This window comes from Chlorocebus sabaeus, chromosome 15, assembly GCF_047675955.1.
Source record: "Chlorocebus sabaeus isolate Y175 chromosome 15, mChlSab1.0.hap1, whole genome shotgun sequence".
NCBI classification, from domain to species: Eukaryota; Metazoa; Chordata; class Mammalia; order Primates; family Cercopithecidae; genus Chlorocebus; species Chlorocebus sabaeus.
The window spans coordinates 67,341,472-67,363,409 of NC_132918.1; the positions used below are offsets into that span (position 1 = coordinate 67,341,472).

A 21,938-nucleotide genomic window follows, 5' to 3' on the forward strand; every position below is an offset into this window, starting at 1 on the left:
TACCCTGCTGCATAGATTCAGCTTGACCATTTAATTAATCCACATGTTACAAAATTGAGTGTTTTTGATTAACTCATTGAGTTATGGTGGTAAGAGGGTTAGCTTCATCATTTATTAAATGTCTACTGCATGCCAATTCCATACTGGCACATGCTAAGTACTATTGGCATGACACAGATAATTAATTCTTCCATAATTCAAAGAAGGGAATATTTTTGTGGTTTTTCACAGGTGGGTAAGAACCTGAGTTTATAGGCCAGACGTAGTGGATCGTGTCTGAAATCCCAGCAGTTTGGGAGGCCCAGGCATGTGGATCACTTGAGCTCAGGTACATGAAATGAGCTTGGAAAACACGGTGAGACCCTGTCTCTCTAAAAAAGAAAAAAATTATCCATGTCTAGTGGCACACGCCTGTAGTCCCAGTACTCAAGAGGGTGAGGTGGGAGGATCCGCTTGAGCTCAGGAGATAGAGGCTGCAGTGAGCCGTGATCATGCCACTGCATTGAAGACTGGGTGTGAGAATGAGACTATGCCTCAGGAAAAAAAAAAAAAAAAAAAAGTGAAAGAAAGAGAAGAGAAGAAAATAAAATGAAAAAGTAAAAGAACCTGAGTTTATTCATCCAGAGTCCTAGATGTGAACGAGATCATTGTCCCCACCTGCTGTATAGGGGCTTCCTTTACAAATGTGATATTCTTGCTCATTTTCACACTTACTATATTTTATAATACAATAGTAATAACAAGAAGATAAAGGTAAGTTTAAAATGATAAAGTTTGACTGGCAGAAGAAGAAAAAGGACTGACCCTCTACAGTGATCTAATTGTAATTGTGTAAAAGGGAGACAACTCAGAGGTGACCTTGGAAAAACTAAATACTTTGCATTATACTTAGCTTTTCAATAACTGGATGTAAGTTCCTGGCCAACAGAATGACATGTTTAAAACAATCTATATGTCAGAGGGATTTGTTCACAGTGGTTAATGTATCCTCCGCTTTTAGGAATATATATGCAATGGTAAAAAGTGATGCATGATTTTGGTCATTGGAGTGAGTGCTATTGCTAAACATAATCTCTCAAAATAATCATGTGATAAGCCTGGTTTCAAAAAGAGGGACGCATGACTTCAGGGGCCAATCCAAGACCTTCAACAAAAGCATGCCTCAAGAAGAAAGCAATCTGTATTATTTATCCTGTGATCCACAGTCTTTCTCCATCAGGTGATCCAATTTTACCGTGACTTAAAGTTTATTATCTGTGGTGATATGGTTTGGCTGCGTCCCCACCGAAATGTCAACGTCAATGGTATCTCCCAGAATTCCCACCTGTTGTGGGAGGGACCCAGAGGGAGGTAATTGAATCATGGAGGCAGGTCTCTCCCATGCTATTCTCAAGATAGTGAATCAATCTCATGAGATCTGATGGGTTTATCAAGAGTTTTTGCTTTTGCTTCTTCCTCACTTTCTCTTGCTGCTACCATGTAAGAAGAGCCTTTTGCCTCCAGCCATGATTCTGAGAACTACCCAGCCATATGGGACTGTATAAGTCCAATTAAACCTCTTACTTTTGTAAATTGCCCAGTCTCAGGTATGTCTTTATCAGCAGTGTGAAAACAAACTAATATAGTAAATTGGTACTGGGAGTGGAGCATTGCTGAAAGGATACCCAAAAATGTGGAAGTCACTTTGGAACTGGGTAACAGACAGAGGTTGGAATAGATTGGAGGGCTCAGAAGAAGGAAATGTGAGAAAGTTTGGAACTTTCTAGAGACTTGTTGAATGGCTTTGACTAAAAGCCTGATAGCAATATGAACAATAAGGTCCAGGCTGAGATAGTCTCAGACGGAGATGAGGAACTTGTTGAGAACTGGAGCAAAGGTGACTCTTGTTTCATTTTAGCAAAGAGGTTGGCAGCATTCTGCCCCTGTCCTACAGATTTGTGGAACTTTAAACTTGAGAGAGGTGATTTAGGGTATCTGGTGGAAGAAATTTCTAAACAGCAAAGCATTCAAGAGGTGACTTGGGTGCTGTTAAAGGCATTCAGTTTTATAAGGGAAGTAGAGCATAAAAGTTTGAAAAATTTGCAGCCTGACAATGTGATAGAAAAAGAAAAATCCATTTTCTGAGGAGAAATTCAAGCCAGCTGCAGAAATTTGCATAAATAACTGAGAAGTTGAATGTTAATCCCTAAGAAAATGGGGAAAATGTCTCCAGGGCATGCCAGAGGTCTTCATGGCAGACCCTTCCATCACAGTCCCACAGGCAAAGGAGAAAATGATTTCGTGGGACAGACCTAGGGTCCCTGTGCTGTATGCAGCCTAGGGACTTGATGTCCTGTGTCCTAGCTGCTCCAGTCATGACTGAAAGGAGCCAAGGTAGAGCTCAGGACATGGTTTCACAGGGTGCAAGTCCCAAGCTCTGGCAGCTTCCACATGGTGTTGAGTCTGTGAATGCATGGAAGTCAAGAGTTGGGGCTTGGGAACCTCTGCTTAGATTTCAGAAGATGTATGGAAATGCCTGGATGCCCAGGCAGAAGTTTGCTGCAGGGCTGGGACGCTCATGGATAACCTCTGCTAGGACAGTGTGGAAGGGAAATGTGAGGTTGGAGCCCCCACACAGAGTCCCTACTGAGGCACCGCCTGGTAGGTCTGTGAGAAGAGGGCAAGCACCCTCCAGACTCCAGAATGGTAGATCCAATAGCTTGCATTGTTCACCTGGAAAAGTCACAGACCCTCAACACCAGCCCATGAAGGCAGCCTGGAGGGAGGCTGTACCCTGCAAAGCTACAGGGGCAGAGCTGCCCAAGACTATGGGAACCTAGCTCTTACATCAGTGTGACCTGGATGCGAGACCTGGAGTCAAAGGAGAGCATGTTGGAGCTTTAAGATTTGACTGCCCTGCTGGATTTCAGACTTACATGGGCCTGTAGCCCTAGCCTCCCCCCACCCTTTTTTTTTAAACCAATTTCTCCCATTTGGAATGGCTGTATTTACCCAATACCTGTACTCCCATTGTATCTAGGAAGTCATTAGTTTGCTTTTGAGTTTACGGGCTCATAGGCAGAAGGGACTGACTTTGTCTCAGATGAGACTTTTGACTGTGGACTTTAATGCTGAAATGAATTAAGACTTTGGGGACTGTTGGGAAGGCATGATTAGTTTTGAAATGTGAGAACATGAGATTTGGAGCAGCTGGGGGTGGAATGATACGGTTTGGCTGTGTCCCCACCCAAATCTCAACTATAATTATATCTCCTAGAATTCCCACATGTTGTGAGAGGGACCCAGGGGGAGGTAATTGAATCATAGGGGCAGGTCTTTCCCGTGCTATTCTCATGATAGTGAATAAGTCTCATGAAATTTAATGGGTTTATCAGGAGTTTCCACTTTCACTTCGTCCTCATTTTCTCTTGATGCCACCATGTAGCAAGAGCCTTTTGCCCCCAGAAGTGATTCTGAGAACTCCTTAGCCATGTGGAATTGTAAGTCCAATTCAACCTCTTTCTTTTGAAAATTGCCCAGTCTTGGGTATTTCTTTGCCAGCAAGTAAAAACAAACTAATACATCTGAGTATTATGTATTTTCAGTCTTGGTGCTCTAATTGCATTTTGCATCAAGATTGTTCTTACCATGCAAGTGACCTAATACAATAATTGTAGTTCACAACTATAGTCTTTCCATAAAATTCCACTTCTATTTCATAACTTTGTTCTGGTAATGACTCTATGACAAGTTTATTTCTTCCTGGTTCCGAGGCTTTGGGTCCTGTCTCACTACTAATCTTCATGAGTCTTCCTACTTTATGAACAATGGCATCCTTGGAGATTATAATAGCTGCCATCCATGTCTGCAAGAAGAAGACATTCTTCTAGGGGGGAAAATTCTATGCTGCATTCCTATTGAAATGCATTCTCTTAAAAGAAAGATTACATACTTTTCCACCTTCAGAAACTCACATGGCACAAACCTACCCAAACCCCAGAGGATATGCATAAGGTGTTGCACGAACTAGTGTTCTGCTTATGTTGGGGAATCACTCCAGGCTTTGTCTCCAGCTCTCTGCCTCCAAGCATAACCATCTGCCCCCATCTCCTCCTTATTTCCATCCCATTTCCTCCTACATGGATTTTCCCTCGTGGCTTAGAAGCTGATAATGCATTTAGTTTGCCTACCCAACATTTTGCTTTGACATTTTCCCCTTCAATTCTCTATTTTCTAGCCCATAGGTTCTCTCTCCAACCATCACCACCATTCATCTACTAGTAAATAAAATGTCTCAGGAGTAGATTTACTAGTTTCGTCAATATACTAATGTACCACTAATTTTGGCATTCAGGCAAAAGACAGCACTTGATGAAACAATTCTATTCAAATCAGCACCCTGTTTCTCAAGATCACCACCAGTGTGCCTGAGTGTTGCTCCACACACATGCATAGAGATTCCCATTTTAATAAAACTGTTATAATTCACTGCAATGGGCACATGCCAGCTAATCTCTATCCTTCCTGAAATTTTTTATCTCTTTATTTGTTTTCGAATTTAATGTCACTAAGCCTTGTAGATCATATTCTATTGTTTCTATCCAAGAATATCAGCTTGCACAAATAATGGGCAAAATCATTTTGCGAGATGATTACATTAAGAAGACCTATATTTTGGAGTTAGGGACACTGGAGATTGACAATAGAGGTCAGGAACACCAGCTTTGCTGTCAGGCAGGCCAGAGCTTATACTTTATTGCTTTCTAGTCACAGGAATTTGTATAAGTTTCATACCTCAAATTCTCAGTTATTCATCCTTAAAAGGAAATAACAATATTTCTCCAAAAGATCACTATTAGAACTAAATGAGACATATTTATGTAATGTCACCTTGCTGGGCACATGTTATGGGATTAATGAATAGGAGCTCTTATTTTGTTGATATCACCACTCTTATTTGTAACTGACAAGAAGCTATATATCTAATAAAAATAAAACCTTTGTACCAAGTCAATGAAAATGAACATTTTTACCTGTAATATAACCCCAGGGTAGAACTAAATTCTATTGCCAAATTCTATTATAACTGGATAACCTATTTTTCTAAATTACTGCAGAAAGCTTCACTATTGAAATAAAAATTCAAATAAATATTAAGCTGTAGAGTGATGGCTTGGGGATCGCAATCAGAGAATTTTCTAAATATAAACCATGGATGTTCCCGATATTATTTTTTTTCTCTCTTAACAGAGCAATGTACAAGTATATTTTTTCATTACAAATAATTCAAGGAAAAGAAACCACTGAAGATAAATGAAACATTGTATTACATTTTATGCCAGGTGAGAAAATATAAACTCTAATGTTCTTTCTTTAAAGCCCTGAGATTTCATAATGCAATATTACAAGATAACACCTACTGGGATTGTAGCATAAAATACAGGTTTCTAGTATTTGTTGTTTCTATTTCTTGTAGTTAATAAAGTTACTTTTAAAGTTATTTTGCAACCAATAATACAGTTACATAAATGTCATTGCACTTAAAGTATCACAAATAGCATATGATTCCAGGTCAGAAAGTTAGTATACATCAATGTGAGAATCTTGTGTTTTTCGTTGGATAGAAATCTATTTAAATCAGCAAATAGGAATAAAGTGTAGTGCCTACAGCAGATAAGAAAAACACACTTCAAATAATAAGGCAAAATGCATTGCCAGATAAAAATAAATGAAGATGCTGAATGCAGCTAATGAAATGCAATTGCTCCTTCAAGATATTTTTTTCATCTGTCCAGCCAAAACAGTAAGAGAAAATAATTGACAAAGTTGTAAAATACCACAGTGTTTGTGAGGAATCAGTCAGAAATCTAATCTCTATCTTTCCCCTTCAGCTGAGATTGAAGGCAATCAACACATTCATTTCAAATTGATATTTTCAGAGTGCTGGAAAGAACCATGTAAGGTACTTGCCTTAACTCCAGTCACAGGAGCTGTACTCAGATGTACTCAGAAGTTGTTCAGACACAGTGCAAGGAGCCTTGTCACCATGGTCTCCTGTCACCATGGAAGATGGGGCTAGCCCCATGGGTGGGTACACGGAAAAGGAACCTTGGGCCTGTGAGGCTGTCTGGAATACCTGAGACAAGAAGGATCTTGGAGGGCAACTTATTTAACTGCTCCCCTCACTCCAAGGCAAAATAGAGAATCTGATCCAGAAAGAGAAAATCTGTAAAAGGCAGAAGCTTTCTTTGTCTAACTCAGTTCTGGTTCACTGGCTTCCAGAAGAGTGTCTGGCAACAAAACTCAACTCAAAATGGATTAAATACTGAAACTGAAACATAAGACTCAAAACTATAAAACTGCTACAAGAAAACATAGGGGAAATGTTTCAGAACATTGAGGTAGGCAAATATTTGATTGCTAAGATTTCAAAAGCACAGGCTACAAAAAACAACAAACAAACAAACAAACAAAAAAACACAAATGGACTATTTTAAACCAGAAAACTTCTGTACGGCCAAGAATACAATCAAGAAATGATGAAAAAAATCTGTAGAATGGGAGAAAATATTTGCACACTATACATCCAACAAGAGACTAATAACCAGAATATACAAGAAACTCAACAACTAAACAGCAACACACACACACACACACACGCACACACACCCTGCTTAACACAAACACTCACAGAACAAATAATCTGGTTAAAAAGCAGGCAGAGGATCTAAATAAACATTTCTCAAATGAGAAATGTTGGCCAACAAATATATGAAAAAAAAAATGATCAATACCACTAATCGTCAGGGAAATACAAATCAAAACTATAATGAAATATCGTCTCACCCCAGTTAGAATGGCTACTACCAAGAAGACAAAAATAGTAAATGCTGGTGAGGATGCCGTAAAAATGGATCCCTTGTACACTGTTGGTGGAAATGTAATTAGGACGGCCATTAGGGAAAACAGTGTGGAGTTTTCTCAAAAAACTGAAAATAAAACTACCATATGATCCAGCAATCCCAGCACTGGTTATTTATTCAAAGGAAAGGAAATCAGTATATAAAAAGGACACCTACACTCCTTTGTTTATTGCAGCACTATTCACAATTGCTAAGATATGGAATTATCTAAATATTAATCGAGAGGTAAATGGATAAAGAAAATATGATATATATACACAATGGAATACCATCCAGCCACAGAAAGAATGAAATCCTATCATTCACAGCAGACTGAAGGATATCATATTAAGTGAAATAAGTCAGGCACAGAAATAAATACTGTGTGTTCTCACTCACATATGGGAGCTAAAAAATATTGAGCTCTTGGAAGCTTGGAAGCACAGGCTCCTTGCACTGTGTCTGAACAACTTCTGAGTACATCTGAGTACAACTCCTGTGACTGGAGTTAGGGCAGTCTTAGAATCACGAGTATTAGAGGATATGGAGAAGAGGAGAAGAGGAAGAGGTTGTTTAAAATATACAAAAGTACAGCTAGATGGGAGGAATGAGTTCTGGTAATCTGTGGCGCCATAGGTTGAATATGGTTAACTATAATTTATTGTATATTTTGAAACAGCTACAAGAGAAGTTTTTTGATGTTCATAACACAAAGAAATAATAAATGAGGACACACGTGTGCTAATTATCCTGATTTTAGTATTATACACTGTACACATGTATCAAAATATCACTCTGTATCCCATAAGTAGGTGCAATTATAATATGTCAACTAAAAAAATAAAAGAAAATATTTTTCAAATGAATTCCTGGAATATAAAAAAGGTCTTGGTATTTGGATATTAAATAAATGAATGAAAGAAAAGAAACTTACAGGAATTTTCTTTCCTGTCATCAATTTCTAAAATGTCTAATGTAGAGCTACATGCATTATTTCATTAATTGTTACATTTCAATTGTTGAAAAACTGATTACCAAGTATTTTGTAAGTGAATGGATTGCATCCATATAGGATTCTAACATGATCCACGGATTCAGGAAAGGCTTTTCTTGAAACATTAGTTCTGAAGAATACATACAAATCCATCATTTAGTGGGAGAGAGCACTGGATGGGATGGGGAGCACCTCTGAAAGAAGGAACATTTGCAGAAATCGAGATAAAAATGACCATAGAACTTATGAGAAATTGAGAGAAGACTGTTATGACTAAAAGGAAAAGAATTAAGGAGAAAAATCCCCACAAAATGAAGTGACGTGGGTTTTCAGGACATCACACAGGGTCCTGTGGGCCACGTTAAGGAAGTGAGCCTTAATCCTAAAAGCAACAGAAGCAGCAAGGGAATGATCTGGTTATATGAGTGTCTTTCAAAGGTCCATCTCATTAAATTGTGGAAAACATATTACGGGCAATAAGAGGAAGGCAACATAAAGCCAGACAGAAAATGTTTAGGAGAATATTACTGGGAAGAGATGATTATGTATTTGGCTAGAATCCTGGTGCTGGATGTAAAGAGAAGTAGAGAAATGGGGATTTCGGAGGTAAGATCAATAGGTGAGGGGGAAATGGTAGGTGTGGAAAAAGATGGGTAGAAGGTAAATTCTAGGTTATCAACAGAAACAGCAGGGGATGGTGGAACCACCCCCTGCGAAGACATCCCTGCAGAGAGCATACTTATGGAGAAAAGTTCACCGAAGTTTAATTTTGGAATGTTAACCTTGAGGTGCCTGCAAGGCATCAGAGCAGAGGTGCCAAGCAGGCAGCTTAGAAATAGCACATGATGTTCACAAAAAAGGTTTGGTCTGGATTTTAGAAGCTTTGTAGAGAGAATTAGGTTCCTTACTTCTTTTTTAGGAACGTAAAATATGGAAGTACTGATTTCTTTCAGATGGAATGCAGCAGTTCAGCTCCCAGAAAGGAAATGTGTTCAATATTTATGCTGGCTTCTTGCCAGTGCTGTTAACTGGGGAGGTGTCCAACTCTCTGTGGAAAGGTATTTTTTTGGAACCGAATGATTTCCTTTTTGTGTCTTATCATTTTCTTGCCTAACATACGTTCTCATATTTTCTGTGGTTTTAAAGTTGTTTCCTGATGAGGGAACATTAATATATACTGGGGGGAAATGTTTCATTAAGCAAAGTTAAAATTGATTTTCATGTTGCAAGACATCTTGGAGTCACCATTACTCTAATATGTGAGGGCGACCATGTAATAACACATTTTCCAAATATTTAAACACCAACCACCTTCTCCAAGATGATCTTTGACAACTAGGGTTTTATAAATTATTCTTTGGGCAAATATTTGTTAAACAGTAGTCTTGCTTGGAGCAGTATCTTTAATTCAATAATTTTATCCTGGTTCAAAAACCCAACCTGGACTTAATGGCCCTTTCCCAAGAAATTTGATACAATGTTCCTGTAATACTTAAAATGCTCATTTTCTTTTCCGGTTACTAAAGCTGAAGCAAACTGGATGTTCCACTTATAACTCTGTGGCGGTAGTCATGTGGGAGAAGTTTATCATTTGTGTAGGTCACTGTCATCTTTCATTCTTATGGTAGTATTGGGTCTGTGTGAGGGTGTGTTCGGAGGTACGATTAAAGCAGTGGCCAGGAGAAGGGTGAACAGTGCTTAGTCTAGTTTTTCAGCTTGAGATCAACTATACATAGAACCACAGTAGTCTGCAGAAATGTAGTTAAGGATAGGGAGGGGAAAGAGTTCCCATCTTACTTTATTTACTGCTTCTATCATTATCCAAATTCATATCCTTATTGCCTAAGATTCTGAATATAGTAATCCATATATAAAACTTTCTGATCTCAATCTATATTCTGAAAAATGATACCAATCAAAACACCGCATTCCACTTGTAAAAGCAATTGATTTTATACTTTTCTGCTGCTGGTGTTTTCCAGTTTCTCCATTCATATGACTTTAAGGTATAATACAATGAATATGCAAGAGATCTCCTTATATTAGAGACCTCTTTATATTAGGTTGGTGCAAAAATAATTGTGATAACCTAATAATAACTTTGTTTTTCTTCTCTTTAGTGATTAAAAATGTGTGCATGCCCAGAATTCTAGACATATACATTAAAAGCAACAAAGCGTAAATTAAAATAATGGTCCTGACAATGACACTGATCAAAATAAAAAGAAAAATTCAGAGCAGAAATACAAGAATTAACTCAGAGCAATTTTAGAATGGTTACTAATATTAATGTTATTTTATGTTAGATATTATTATAGGTACAAAATGTAATGAAGACATTAGTACAAAAGCGACTAAATATTACATTAAATATTCATTTAATTGCAGGCAAAGTGTTCTGCACAACGCCTTGGAATATAATCAATGGCCTATAAATGCTAGTTATCATCATTTCCCACTTAACTCTTCTAATTCAATCTAATACAATTGGCCCACAAATCATTTTATAATCTTAAGTAAAGAATGAACAAAATTTCATTAGCCAGGATAAAAAAAATCAAGGTAAGTTTAAACTCTGTCAGACATGAGATACAAATTTCTCCTTCTGTGTCTCCTTCATTCGCTATCATTGTATGTGTAAAAAATATAGATAATTTTACAAATACAAATGGAGAAAAAAAAAAAGAAAGAAGAATTCCTGGACTCTTCCATGTACTTGCTTCAGAGAATCTTTGTAACTACTGGCTCCACAGTTGGTCCTTTTTGCAAAAAAAAAAAAAAAAAAAAAAAAAAGAAAAGAAAATGAAAAAGATGTCCAATTTCTCGGGTTTTTTTTTTTTTTTTTTTTTTTTTCCTGAGACAGAGTCTCACTCTGTCCCCCAGGCTGGCATGCAGTGGCGTAATCTCAGCTCACTGCAACCCCTGCCTCCTAGGTTCAAGCAATTCTCCTGCCTCAGCCTCCTGAGTACAGGTGCCTGCCACCATGTTGAGCTAATTTTTTTGTATTTTTAGTAGAAACAGGGTTTCACCATGTTGTCCAGGCTGGTCTCCAACTCCTGACCACAGGTGATCCACCTGCCTTGGCCTCCCAAAGTGCTGGGATTATAGGCATGAGCCACTGCACCCAGCCCAGTTTCACAGATCTTGAAGTAACATAATACTTTGTTATATGTTCAAAGGTAATTTCTATTCTTATTATAAACTATATTTGGAGACAAATGATATGAGACTGTGAAATATTCTCAGAAGCTACTGAATGTAGGAAGATGCATATATTCATGTATTTAGCAGATAAAAATACGTTAACCCTTAGGTTTATGTCATTCCATTCAGTTACATTTGTATCTTAATAATTGGCAGTATAATTGATTTTAAAGTTGATACTAGAATCAGAAAGCGCAATGCCTGGAAGATCGAAAAATTTCAGAGAGTGAACATAGTATGAAGAGAAGAGATCTGTAATGAAGGGACAGCTTTGGAGCTTAGTACTTACTGCAAATTAGTATCTTATGTAACTTTGGTGATTAATAGACTCTGACCCTAAGTTTCTTTATCTGAAAAATGGGCTTAAGGATAATTAGATTTGAAGTTTTAGCAAGGATTAAAAATTAAATAATATGCATCAAATGAATGCCACATATTGATATGTTTCTACTCAAAAATCAATTAATGAGTGTACCCAGGCACAGGACTAATCATGGGGAAAGACAAATAAGCAAGACAGATATATTTCCTAGACATAACATGCCAGAGCATACAGAAAGTAGCTAAGTAAAAATATACATTTTAAAAATCTAATATCAGAAAAAAAATTGAGGAACATCCTTGAGAATAACCGACTTGTACTCTTCACAGATGTCCAAACAAGAAAGATAAAGAAAGATTGAAGAATTGTTTCACAATGAAAGACTCAAATAACATGAAAACTAAATATAGTATATGAGTCTAGATTGGATTCTGGACATGGGAGGAATAACTAAAAAGGAAATTACCAGGACAATTGACAAATTTGAATATAAACTGTAGATTTGGTAATATTATATCAACATTAAATTTCCTGATGCTGATAACTTCTGCAAAATATAATTTTCATTTTGTTCATCTTTTGTATTGTTTTAGCCTTTCAATTTCATTTGTTTCTGCTCTGATGTTTATTATTCCTATTCTTGTAACTTGTGGTTGGTTTGATTTGTTCTTGATTTTCTACTTCTCTAAAATATACCATTAGGTTGTTTATTTGAAGTTTTAACGCTTTCTATATAGGCACTTATGACTATAAACTTTCCTTTTAGTACTGCTTTTGCTGTGTCCCATAGGTTCTTGTATGCTGTGTTCCCATTTTTATGTTTCAAGAACTTATTATATTTTCTTCTTAATTTTTTCATTGACCCACTGGTCATTCAGGACCATATTGTTTAATTTCCATGTATTTGTATACTTCCCAAATGATTGCTAGCCTTATTCCATTGTGGTCAAAGAAGATACTTGATATAATTTCTGTTTTTGAAATTTTTAAGACTTTTTTTTGTCCTATTATATGGTCTATCCTTAAGAATGATTCATATGCTAAGGAAAAGAATGTATATTCTACAACCATTGGATGAAAATAATAAATATATATTAGGTCCATTTGTTCTTAGTGAAGATCAAGTTCAATTTTTCTTTGCTGATTTTCTTTCTAAATGATATTTCCATTCCTGAAAATGGATGTTGAAATCTCCAACAATTATTGTATTGGGATCTACCTCTCTTGAAAACTCTGATAATATTTGCTTTATATATCTGGGTGTCCCAGTGTTAGGTGCATATATATTTACAGTTGTCATATCTCCTTGTTGAATTGACCCCTTTATCATTATATATAGTGAGGCCCCAAGGAGAATGGCCTCCCCCTTGTACTTTGAGGGAAAGTTGAAAAGTTTACAAGTATTCATTTTCTTGTTTCCTATGTCTTTACTCCTTGTCTCTCTAGAGGGATGGGGGAGGGATGAAAAGTCATTTCTTTGAAATTATAAAGAAAGTTGATAAGCTTTAACTAGACTAAGAAAAAAACAAAAAGGATCTAAATAAACAATGTTAGAGATGAAAAAGGGACATTACAACTAATACCACAAAAATTCAAAGGATGATTAGAAGCCACTCTGAGCAACTATATGCCAATAAATTGGAAAACTTAAATAGATAAATTCCTAGACACACAATCTACTAAGATTGAACTGTGAAGAAATCCAAAACCTGAATAGGTGAATAACAAGTAATGCGATCAAAGCCATAATAAGAAAGTCTCAACAGACTAGGACCCAATGGCTTCATTGCTGAATTTTACCAAAGATTTGAAAAAGAACCAATATCAATTTTAATCAAACTATTCTGAAAATGGGAGAGAGAATACTTCCAAACTCATTATATGAGATCAGTATTACACTGATAATAAAACCAGAAAACACCTCAAAGGAAAAAGAAAGTAACTGGTCAATATCCCTGATGAACATTGACACAAATGTCCTCAACAAAATACCAAACAACCAAATTCAGCAATACATTAAAAAAATCATTCATCATAACCAAGTTGGATTTTTTTCCAGGGATGCAAGAATGGTTCAACATACAGAAGTCAATCAATGTGATATATCAGCAGAATGAAGGACAACAACCATATAATAATTGCACTTGACGCTAAAGAAACATTTGCTAAATTTTAACATTCCTTCATAATAAAAACTCTCAAAAACCTGGATATAAAAGGAACATACCTCAACATAATAGAAGTCATATATGACAGACTCACAGCTAGTATCATATTGAATAAGGAAAAACTGACAGCTTTTCCTCTAAGATCTGGGATGAGACAAGGATGCCCACTTTCACCACTGTTATTCAACATAGTACTGGAAGTACTAGCTAGACCAATAGGACAAAAGAAAGAAATAAAGGGCATCTAAATTGGAAAGGAAAAGGAAAGAAGTAAAATTATCCTTGCTTGCAGATTATATGATTGTATATTCGGAAAAACCTGAAGACTGACAGAAAACTATTAGAACTGATAAGCAAATTCAGTAAAGTTGCAGGATACAATATCAACATGCAAAAATCAGTACCATTTCTATATGACAACACTAAACTATCTGAAAAATGTATCAAAAAAGTAATCTCATTTATAATAGCTACAATTAAAATTAAATATCTAGGAATAAAATAAAAAAGTGAAAGATCTCTACAATGAAAACTATAAAACATTGATGTAAGAAATTGAAGAGGTCAAAAATACGAAAAGGTATTCTATGTTCATGGATAGAATAAATATCGTTAAAAATGTATATATTATTCAAAGCAATCTATATATTCAATAAATGCCTATCAAAATACCAACAACATTCTTCACAGTAATAGAAAACATAATCCTAAAATTTATATGGAACTGCAAAAGTCCCGGAACAGACAAAGCTATCCTGAGCAAAATGAACAAAACTTGAGGAATCACATTACATGACTCCAAATTATGCAACAGAGATAATGTAAGGAAAACAGTGTGGTACCAGCATATAAACAGACATATAGACCAGGAATAGACAACCCAGGAATAGATCCATACATCTACAGTGAACTTATTTTCAACAAAGGTGCCAAGAATATACATTGGGGAAAGGACAATATCTTCCATAAGTGGTGCTGGGAAAACTAGATATGCATATACAGAAGAATGAAACTAGACCTCCACCTCCTACCATATACAAAAATCAAACCAAAATGGATTAAACACTTAAATCTAAGATCTTAAACTAAGAAACTACTAAGAAAAAATTGGAAAAACTCTCCAGGACACTGGTCTGGGCAAAGATTTCTTGAGTAATACTCTACAAGCACAGGCAACCAAAGCAAAAATGGACAAATGGGTTCACATCAAGTGAATAGCTCCTGCACAGCAAAGGATACAATCAACAAATTGAAGAAACAACCCACAGAATGGAAGTAAATATTTTCAAGCTATCTATCTGACAAGGGATTACTAACCAGAATATATAAGGAATTCAAACAACTCAATAAAAAAAAATCTAATCCAATTAAAAATGGCAAAGATCTAAGTAGACATTTCTCAAAAGAAGGCATATGAATGGCAAACAAGGATATAAAAGTGTGCACAACATCACTGATTATCAGAGAAATACAAATCCCAACTACAATGAGATATCATTTCATCCCAGTTAAAAGGCTTTTGTCCAAAAGACAGGCAATAACAAATACTGTCAAGGAAGAGGAGAAACGGGAACCCTTGAACATTGTTGGTGGAAATGAAATCAGTACAATCACTATAAAGAACAGTTTGGCAGTTCCTCAAAAACACTAAAAAGAGAACTGCCAAACAATTCAGCAATACCACTGCTAGGTATATACCCAAAAGAGAGAAAATCAGTATATTGAAGAGATATCTGCACTTCCATAGTTTGTTGCAGCACTGCTCTGCCAATATTTGGAAGCAACCTAAGTGTCCATCAACAGACAAATTGATAAAGAAAATGTACATATACACAATGGAGTACTATTCAGCCATAAATATAATATCCTGTCCTTTACAACAACATGGATGGAACTGGAAGATATGTTAAATGAAACAAGCTAGGCACAGTAAGACAAATTTCCTATGTTCTCACTTATTTGTGGGAGCTAAAAACTAAAACAATGGAACTCATGGAGAGAGTAAAATCATGGTTACCAGAAGTTGGAAAGGGTAGTGAGGATAGGAATAATTAATGGGTTCAAAAATATGATTAGATAGAATGAATAAGACCTAGTATTTGATAGGACAACAAGGTGACTATAGTCAATAATGATTTATTGTACACTTTAAAATAACCAAAAGCATATAATTTGGTTGTAACACAAATAAAGGATAAATGTTTGAGGTAATAGATACTCCATTTACCTTCATGTGATTTTTACATATTGTATATTTTTATCAAAATACCTCATGTGCCCACTATGTACCCACGAACATATATACCGACTACGTACCTACTATGATGTACCCATGAAATATATATATATATACCTACTATGTACCTACTGTGTACCCACTATATATATATACCTACTATGTACCCGAGAAAATTTAAAACAAAATTAAAGTGAGATTGGCAATCAATACCTGTTCTTCCATTGAGTCATCTGATTAACTACACAGGATAAGATGCAAACGAGCCAAGCATCAAGTGTGTTGAAAGAACCCAAAAGTACTTGAAGGGTAATATGAAGTTTTCAGCATTTCCACAGTTCTAGGGAGACCAGACTTCTACTTCAGAGCGTTCAAGGAAGAATGGCCCTAGCAAACACTCAAGCTCTGATTAGGATACCTTGAGGGATGCACCATGTATATGGGGAAAATTGGAGGTATCCTGAACCTTACTGAAGCTGCAAACTAGCCTAAGTCATTTCAAGATCTGATCGGATTTGAGTAATATAGCTCTTCTTGGCCTGCGAGAGGATAGGTTGAATTATCACTAAAATTTCTCATTCAGAAGACTGGTAATGAAAGCAAACTTTTTTTAGAGATATTAATAGCATCAGAAGAAACAATAGGCAACAGAAACACATCCACATGTGACACAAATGCTACAGTAATAAGAAAACAAATTTAAAACAGTTTTGATTAGTCTCTTCAAACAAATGACCAAGTGGAGAATTATAAGAGGATGATCACATGGAGAATTTTGAATGGAAACAATGTAATCACTAAAATTCATAGCATGACAGAGGGATGCAGCTCAAGATAAATGATCTGGAAAATAGATCAAAAGAAAATATCTAGACTGTAACAGGAAATACACAGAAGAGTACAGTAGACACACTATATGTAACAGATAATCACCAAAAACATGTGCTACATTGCCTATGGTTGTGTTATTTATAACAGCCCCAAACTTTCCATCAACCCCAGAATGGGTAAATATATTTTGGTACATTCATATAATGGAAAACAATTTTGCACTGAGAAATAATAAACCAGCTGGGCAGGTGGCTCACGCCTGTAATCTCAGCACTTCAGGAGGCCAAGGCGGGCGGATCATGAGGTCAGGAGTTCGAGAATAACCTGGCCAACATGATGAAACCCCATCTCTGTTTAAAAATACAAAAATTAGCTGCTTGTGTTGCATGACTGTAATCCCAGCTACTTGGGAGGCTGAGGCAGGAGAATTGCTTGAACCTGGGAGGCGGAGGTTGCAGGGAGCCCAGACTGTGCCACCACACATCAGCCTAGGCCACAGAGCAAGACTCCGTCTCAGGAAAATAATAATAATAATAACAATAATAATAATAATAATAATAATAAACCACTGCTACATATAACAACATTGATGAATCATTCAAACATGATATTGTACGAAACAAACCAGGTACAAAAGAGTATATGTTGCATGATGCCATTTAAATAAAACTCAGTATTAGGTGGGACTAATCTATGATTATTATTAGAGGAAGATTGATTTCCAAGGGATAGCATTGTGGGGGCTGCTAGGGGTGTTGGTAATATTCTATTATTTGACTCAATGGTAGTCACACAGATATGTTCACTTTGTGGAAATCCATTGAACTGTACACTTATGATTTGTGTTTGTGTGCTTTTATATATACACACTACATTTCAATTAACAATTTTTTTTTAAAATAAAGCTTGAGTATAACGGTGATTGTTTGGGGGGTTCCACAGATAATAAAGTTCCTTTGAATAGTGGTTATATTTGGCTTTCAAGAGATGCAAAGAATTAATCAAGGGAGAGAAGTTCAAAGATGAAAAACAGTAATAAAAGATGGGGTGGGAACTGTGTTTGCAGGTCTACCTAAAAGACTACTCAGGGCCTGGTGTGGTGGCTGATGACTGAAATTTCAGCTGTTTTTGAGGCCATAGTGGGAAGACTGCTTGAGGACAGGAGCTGCAGATGATCCTGGGTAACACATGAAAACTCTATCTCTAAAAAATATATATATATAAATAATCATAATAATAATTAACCAGGCATGGTAGGGCTGTCTATGGTCCCAGTTACTCAGGAGGCTGAAGCAAGAGAATCACTTGAGCCCAGCAATTGGAGGTTATGGTGGGCCATGATCACACCACTGCATTCTAGCTTGGGCAACAGAGCAAAACCCTGTCTCTAAAAAAAGGAAAACAAACAAAAAGATGATTCAATAGCTTTGTACATCTTTGGAGAAACGAGCAGAATGGAGGCTGTTTAAGAGCAAAGACACTGCCCCACCAATTCTCTCCTCTGCTTTTCGTTCAGCAGACCTGGAGATAGTTGGTATAGCCTGAGGCAAGAATAAGATACACTAGATATTAATAATGACACTACTATAGAATTCGTAAATAAATAATAAATCAGACCAGTCTTCTTTTCCAGATAGAGAAACACTTCAACTATTTTTACCCTGTTCTGTTTTGTGTTTTTATTAATCATCTCCAGAGGTAGGATATCTTTGAAGCCTTTTATGCTGCTTTTTTTATCTTTATTGTAATCTCTTAATTCTAGATTCATCTTCTTGAGAGCAGCGTTGTTTCTTACTTTGTTGCAAATGTACATTCACCAATCAGGCTCTTGTTAAAGAATAAGTACTAAATGAATGTTTGCTGTCTGTCTGTTACTGGTATGATCTAAACCCAGGATTTAAATTAGGGCCAATATTGTGGAATACTAGATATGCTACGTGTTTTGCCTTTGCTTTTTAATTTATTTATTTTTGCTTTAAGGGGGAAAAAACCCAGGAACTATGCCATCATTGGCAACAGTAGATTAGGATATGTGTGTTCTGATGTGACTTAAGTTATTGCTAAATTGTCTCAGAGCTTAGAAGTTTGTCTGTGATCTGAGACATACGTTTGTAATCAGATTTGGCTTTTGTCTCCAGACCAGGCCTGCTATTAGTAAAATTTTCCATATGTGTTCTTATTTAATTACTCTTTCATGAGTACAAGACATTTCTATTATGTCTGTGTCTCCAGATAGCTCATTGTAAATTTAATCAAATTTACATTTTTAAGCAAATTGGCAAATTAACACCTTGAAAAGTCTTCTTGGGGAACAAGGCTAGATGGTGCGTGAGAGGCAGGTTTAGGTGCTCGGTATTATGGCAAGTGTTTCCTGCATAGGTGATCTTGACTATATAAAAATATTCACAAACATTCAACATTAAAAACGTATCCTTTTCCCAAGAAAAGTAAAATCCATGAAAAAACGAAACATATTTTCTTCATATTAATATCTAAAATTGGAACTTTAAGTTCGAAAGCTTATTTGCTCAGTATACAGCTTCTAGAATTCAGGCTCACCAGCTCCAAAAGCCCACTCAATGGACATGATGACACTTAGCACAATAGAAAACAGTTGTGACTGTTTCCAGTACATGCCAATATTTTTTCAATGGTCACCCTGACCAAATGATACACAGTTAATAAATCATTTGCCTGTAGAATAGCCTGGGCTGGGTCCAAACATTTTTAAAAAGGAGGATATGGGGGTCCATGGGGTATTTTGTTATTGCCCTGTATAACTGCACCAAACAGAAGGGGGAAAAATACCCCACAAAATTCTGTGCTATTATATTATGTACATATTATGTAGACACGCATGCAGTCATCCAACAAGCATATTGAAAAAAAATATCAGTATCACTGATCATTAGAGAAATGCAAATCAAAACCACAATGAGTTACCATCTTATACCAGTCAGAATGGCTATTATTAAAAAGTCAAAAAGTAACAGATGCTGGTGAGTTTGCAGAAAAATGGGAACACTTATAGCCTGTTGGTGGGAGTGTAAATTACTTCAACCATGTGGAAAGCAGTATAGTGATTCCTCTAAGAGCTAAAAGTACAACTATCATTCAACCCAGCAGTCCCATTAGTACATTATACCCAGAGGAATAGAAATTATTCTCTCATAAAGACACGTGCACATGAATGTTCAGTACAGCACTATTCACAATAGCAAAGACATGGAATCAAACTAAATGCCTATTAAAGACAGATTGGATAAAGAAAATGTGGTACATGTATACCATGAAATGCTATGCAACCATAAAAAAAAAGAATTAGATCATCTCTTTTGCAGGAACATAGATGGAACTGGAGGCTATTAGCCTTAGCAGACTAATTGAAGAACAGAAAACCAAATATTACATGTTCTCACTTATAAGTGGGAGCCAAATTAGAAGAACTTATGAACACAAAAAAGGAAACAACAGACACTGGGGTCTAGTTGAGGGGGGAAGAAAGAGGAGGGAGAGGAACAGAAAAGATAACTATTGGATACTGGGATTAATATCCGGATGATGAAATAGTATGTACATAATATATTATTCAAATAACTATGATTAATATAATTATGATTGATATAATTATATTACATATTAATATATGATTAATAGAATTAATCATAACCATATGCTATTTTTTCATTAAATAAAATCTTACAGGTAACCCACTGTAGACATAAGAAAAACTGAGGTGTGAGATTGAACTTTTTATCCAGTATTTGACAGCTAGTTAGCAACTAAGCTGAACCCACAACTCAGTTATGCTGGCTCACAATAAGTAAGTTTTTCCCTAACAAATTGTTGGGCTAGTTTTTCACAAAATGTGTGGATTTAAAGTTTAATATAAATAGAGCTGGAATAAAACTCCTGCCTCACTTCATTAAACATTTACTTTCTTACAAGGTTCAAGTATATTTGTCTCATAGGTCCTTGAAATGGCAAATAATAAAGACTACTACTTTTCAGATATTGTATCTCAGCAGAGATGCTGATGAAAGAAAGAGAGAAGAAAAGTTTTTGCAGAAAGACTGGAAGTAAGAGGAGATAAGTAGAGAAAGAGAGCACCAGGATGGAAAAATATGTGTCTTGCCTTCGCCAAATGAACTTGTGCTTCAAAACATTGTATGAGCACTGGTCACGTATGTTTGCATAGAGAGTAACTATTGCTTTGGTGGTGGCTTTAAAATTCTTTGATTCTCCTCTCTTCAAAAGGTGTAACCTAATTCTCCCTCTTCTTGCTTATGGGCTGGACTCAGTGACTCATTTCTAGTGTACAAAATATGGTAGAAGTGATGCTGTCTGACTTTCAAGACTAGGTCATAAAAAGCATTGTGATATCTGAGCAAGATGGTAGACTTCTTTTTTACTTCTTTGATCCTTTTCTAGGTGAAGCTAGCTGTCATATTGTGGGGTTATTAAAGCAGCCTTATAGAGAGGCTCCTGGGGCAAGGAACTACTAAGGCCTCTTGCCAACAACCAACAGTAACTTTTCTGAGCATGTGAATGAGCCACCTTGTAAGTAGATCCTCCAGCCCCAGTCAAGCTCTCAGTTAACTTCAGCCCTGTCCAATAACTTAACTGTAACTTCACAAGAAACCTTGAACTAGAACAACCCAGCTAAGTCACTTTTGAATTCCTGACTCATGGAAACTGTGACATAAATTTTTGTTGTTTTAAGCCACTAAACTTTGGTGAAATTTATTACATAAAAGTAGATAATAATGCAATGTAATAATGTAGATAATGAGTAATAGTAGCGTTGAAGTGAAAAACAGTGTCATATGAACTTATAAAACACAACTACTCTTGGAATGAACCACATGAAATTGCTCATTTTGTAGATCACATATCAGCCATATGGTTCAACCTTCCTTTTTAACTTTTATTTTAGGTTTGGAGGTCCATATGAAAATTTTGTTACATAAACACATGTCCCAGGGGTTTGTTATATATACTATTTCATCATCTGTATATTAATCCCAGTATCCAATAGTTATCTTTTCTGTTCCTCTCCTTCCTCTTTCTTCCCCCCTCAACTAGACCCCAGTGTCTGTTGTTTCCTTTTTTGTGTTCATAAGTTCTTCTAATTTGGCTCCCACTTATAAGTGAGAACATGTAATATTTGGTTTTCTGTTCTTCAATTAGTCTGCTAAGGCTAATAGCCTCCAGTTCCATCTATGTTCCTGCAAAAGAGATGATCTAATTCTTTTTTTTTTTATGGTTACATAACATTCCATGGTATACATGTACCACATTT

The 21,938-nt window shown here is 36.1% G+C and overlaps 1 long non-coding RNA gene across 1 annotated transcript; it reads left to right on the forward strand.

Annotated features, from left to right (window-relative positions):
* The first annotated feature begins 1,484 nt into the window (after nucleotides 1-1,484).
* LOC140713547 (uncharacterized) lies at nucleotides 1,485-20,801 on the forward strand. Its single transcript, XR_012095660.1, has 4 exons — nucleotides 1,485-1,538; nucleotides 5,230-5,321; nucleotides 18,399-18,478; nucleotides 20,608-20,801. It is a non-coding gene; the product is annotated as an uncharacterized lncRNA (long non-coding RNA).
* The last annotated feature ends 1,137 nt before the right edge of the window (nucleotides 20,802-21,938 follow it).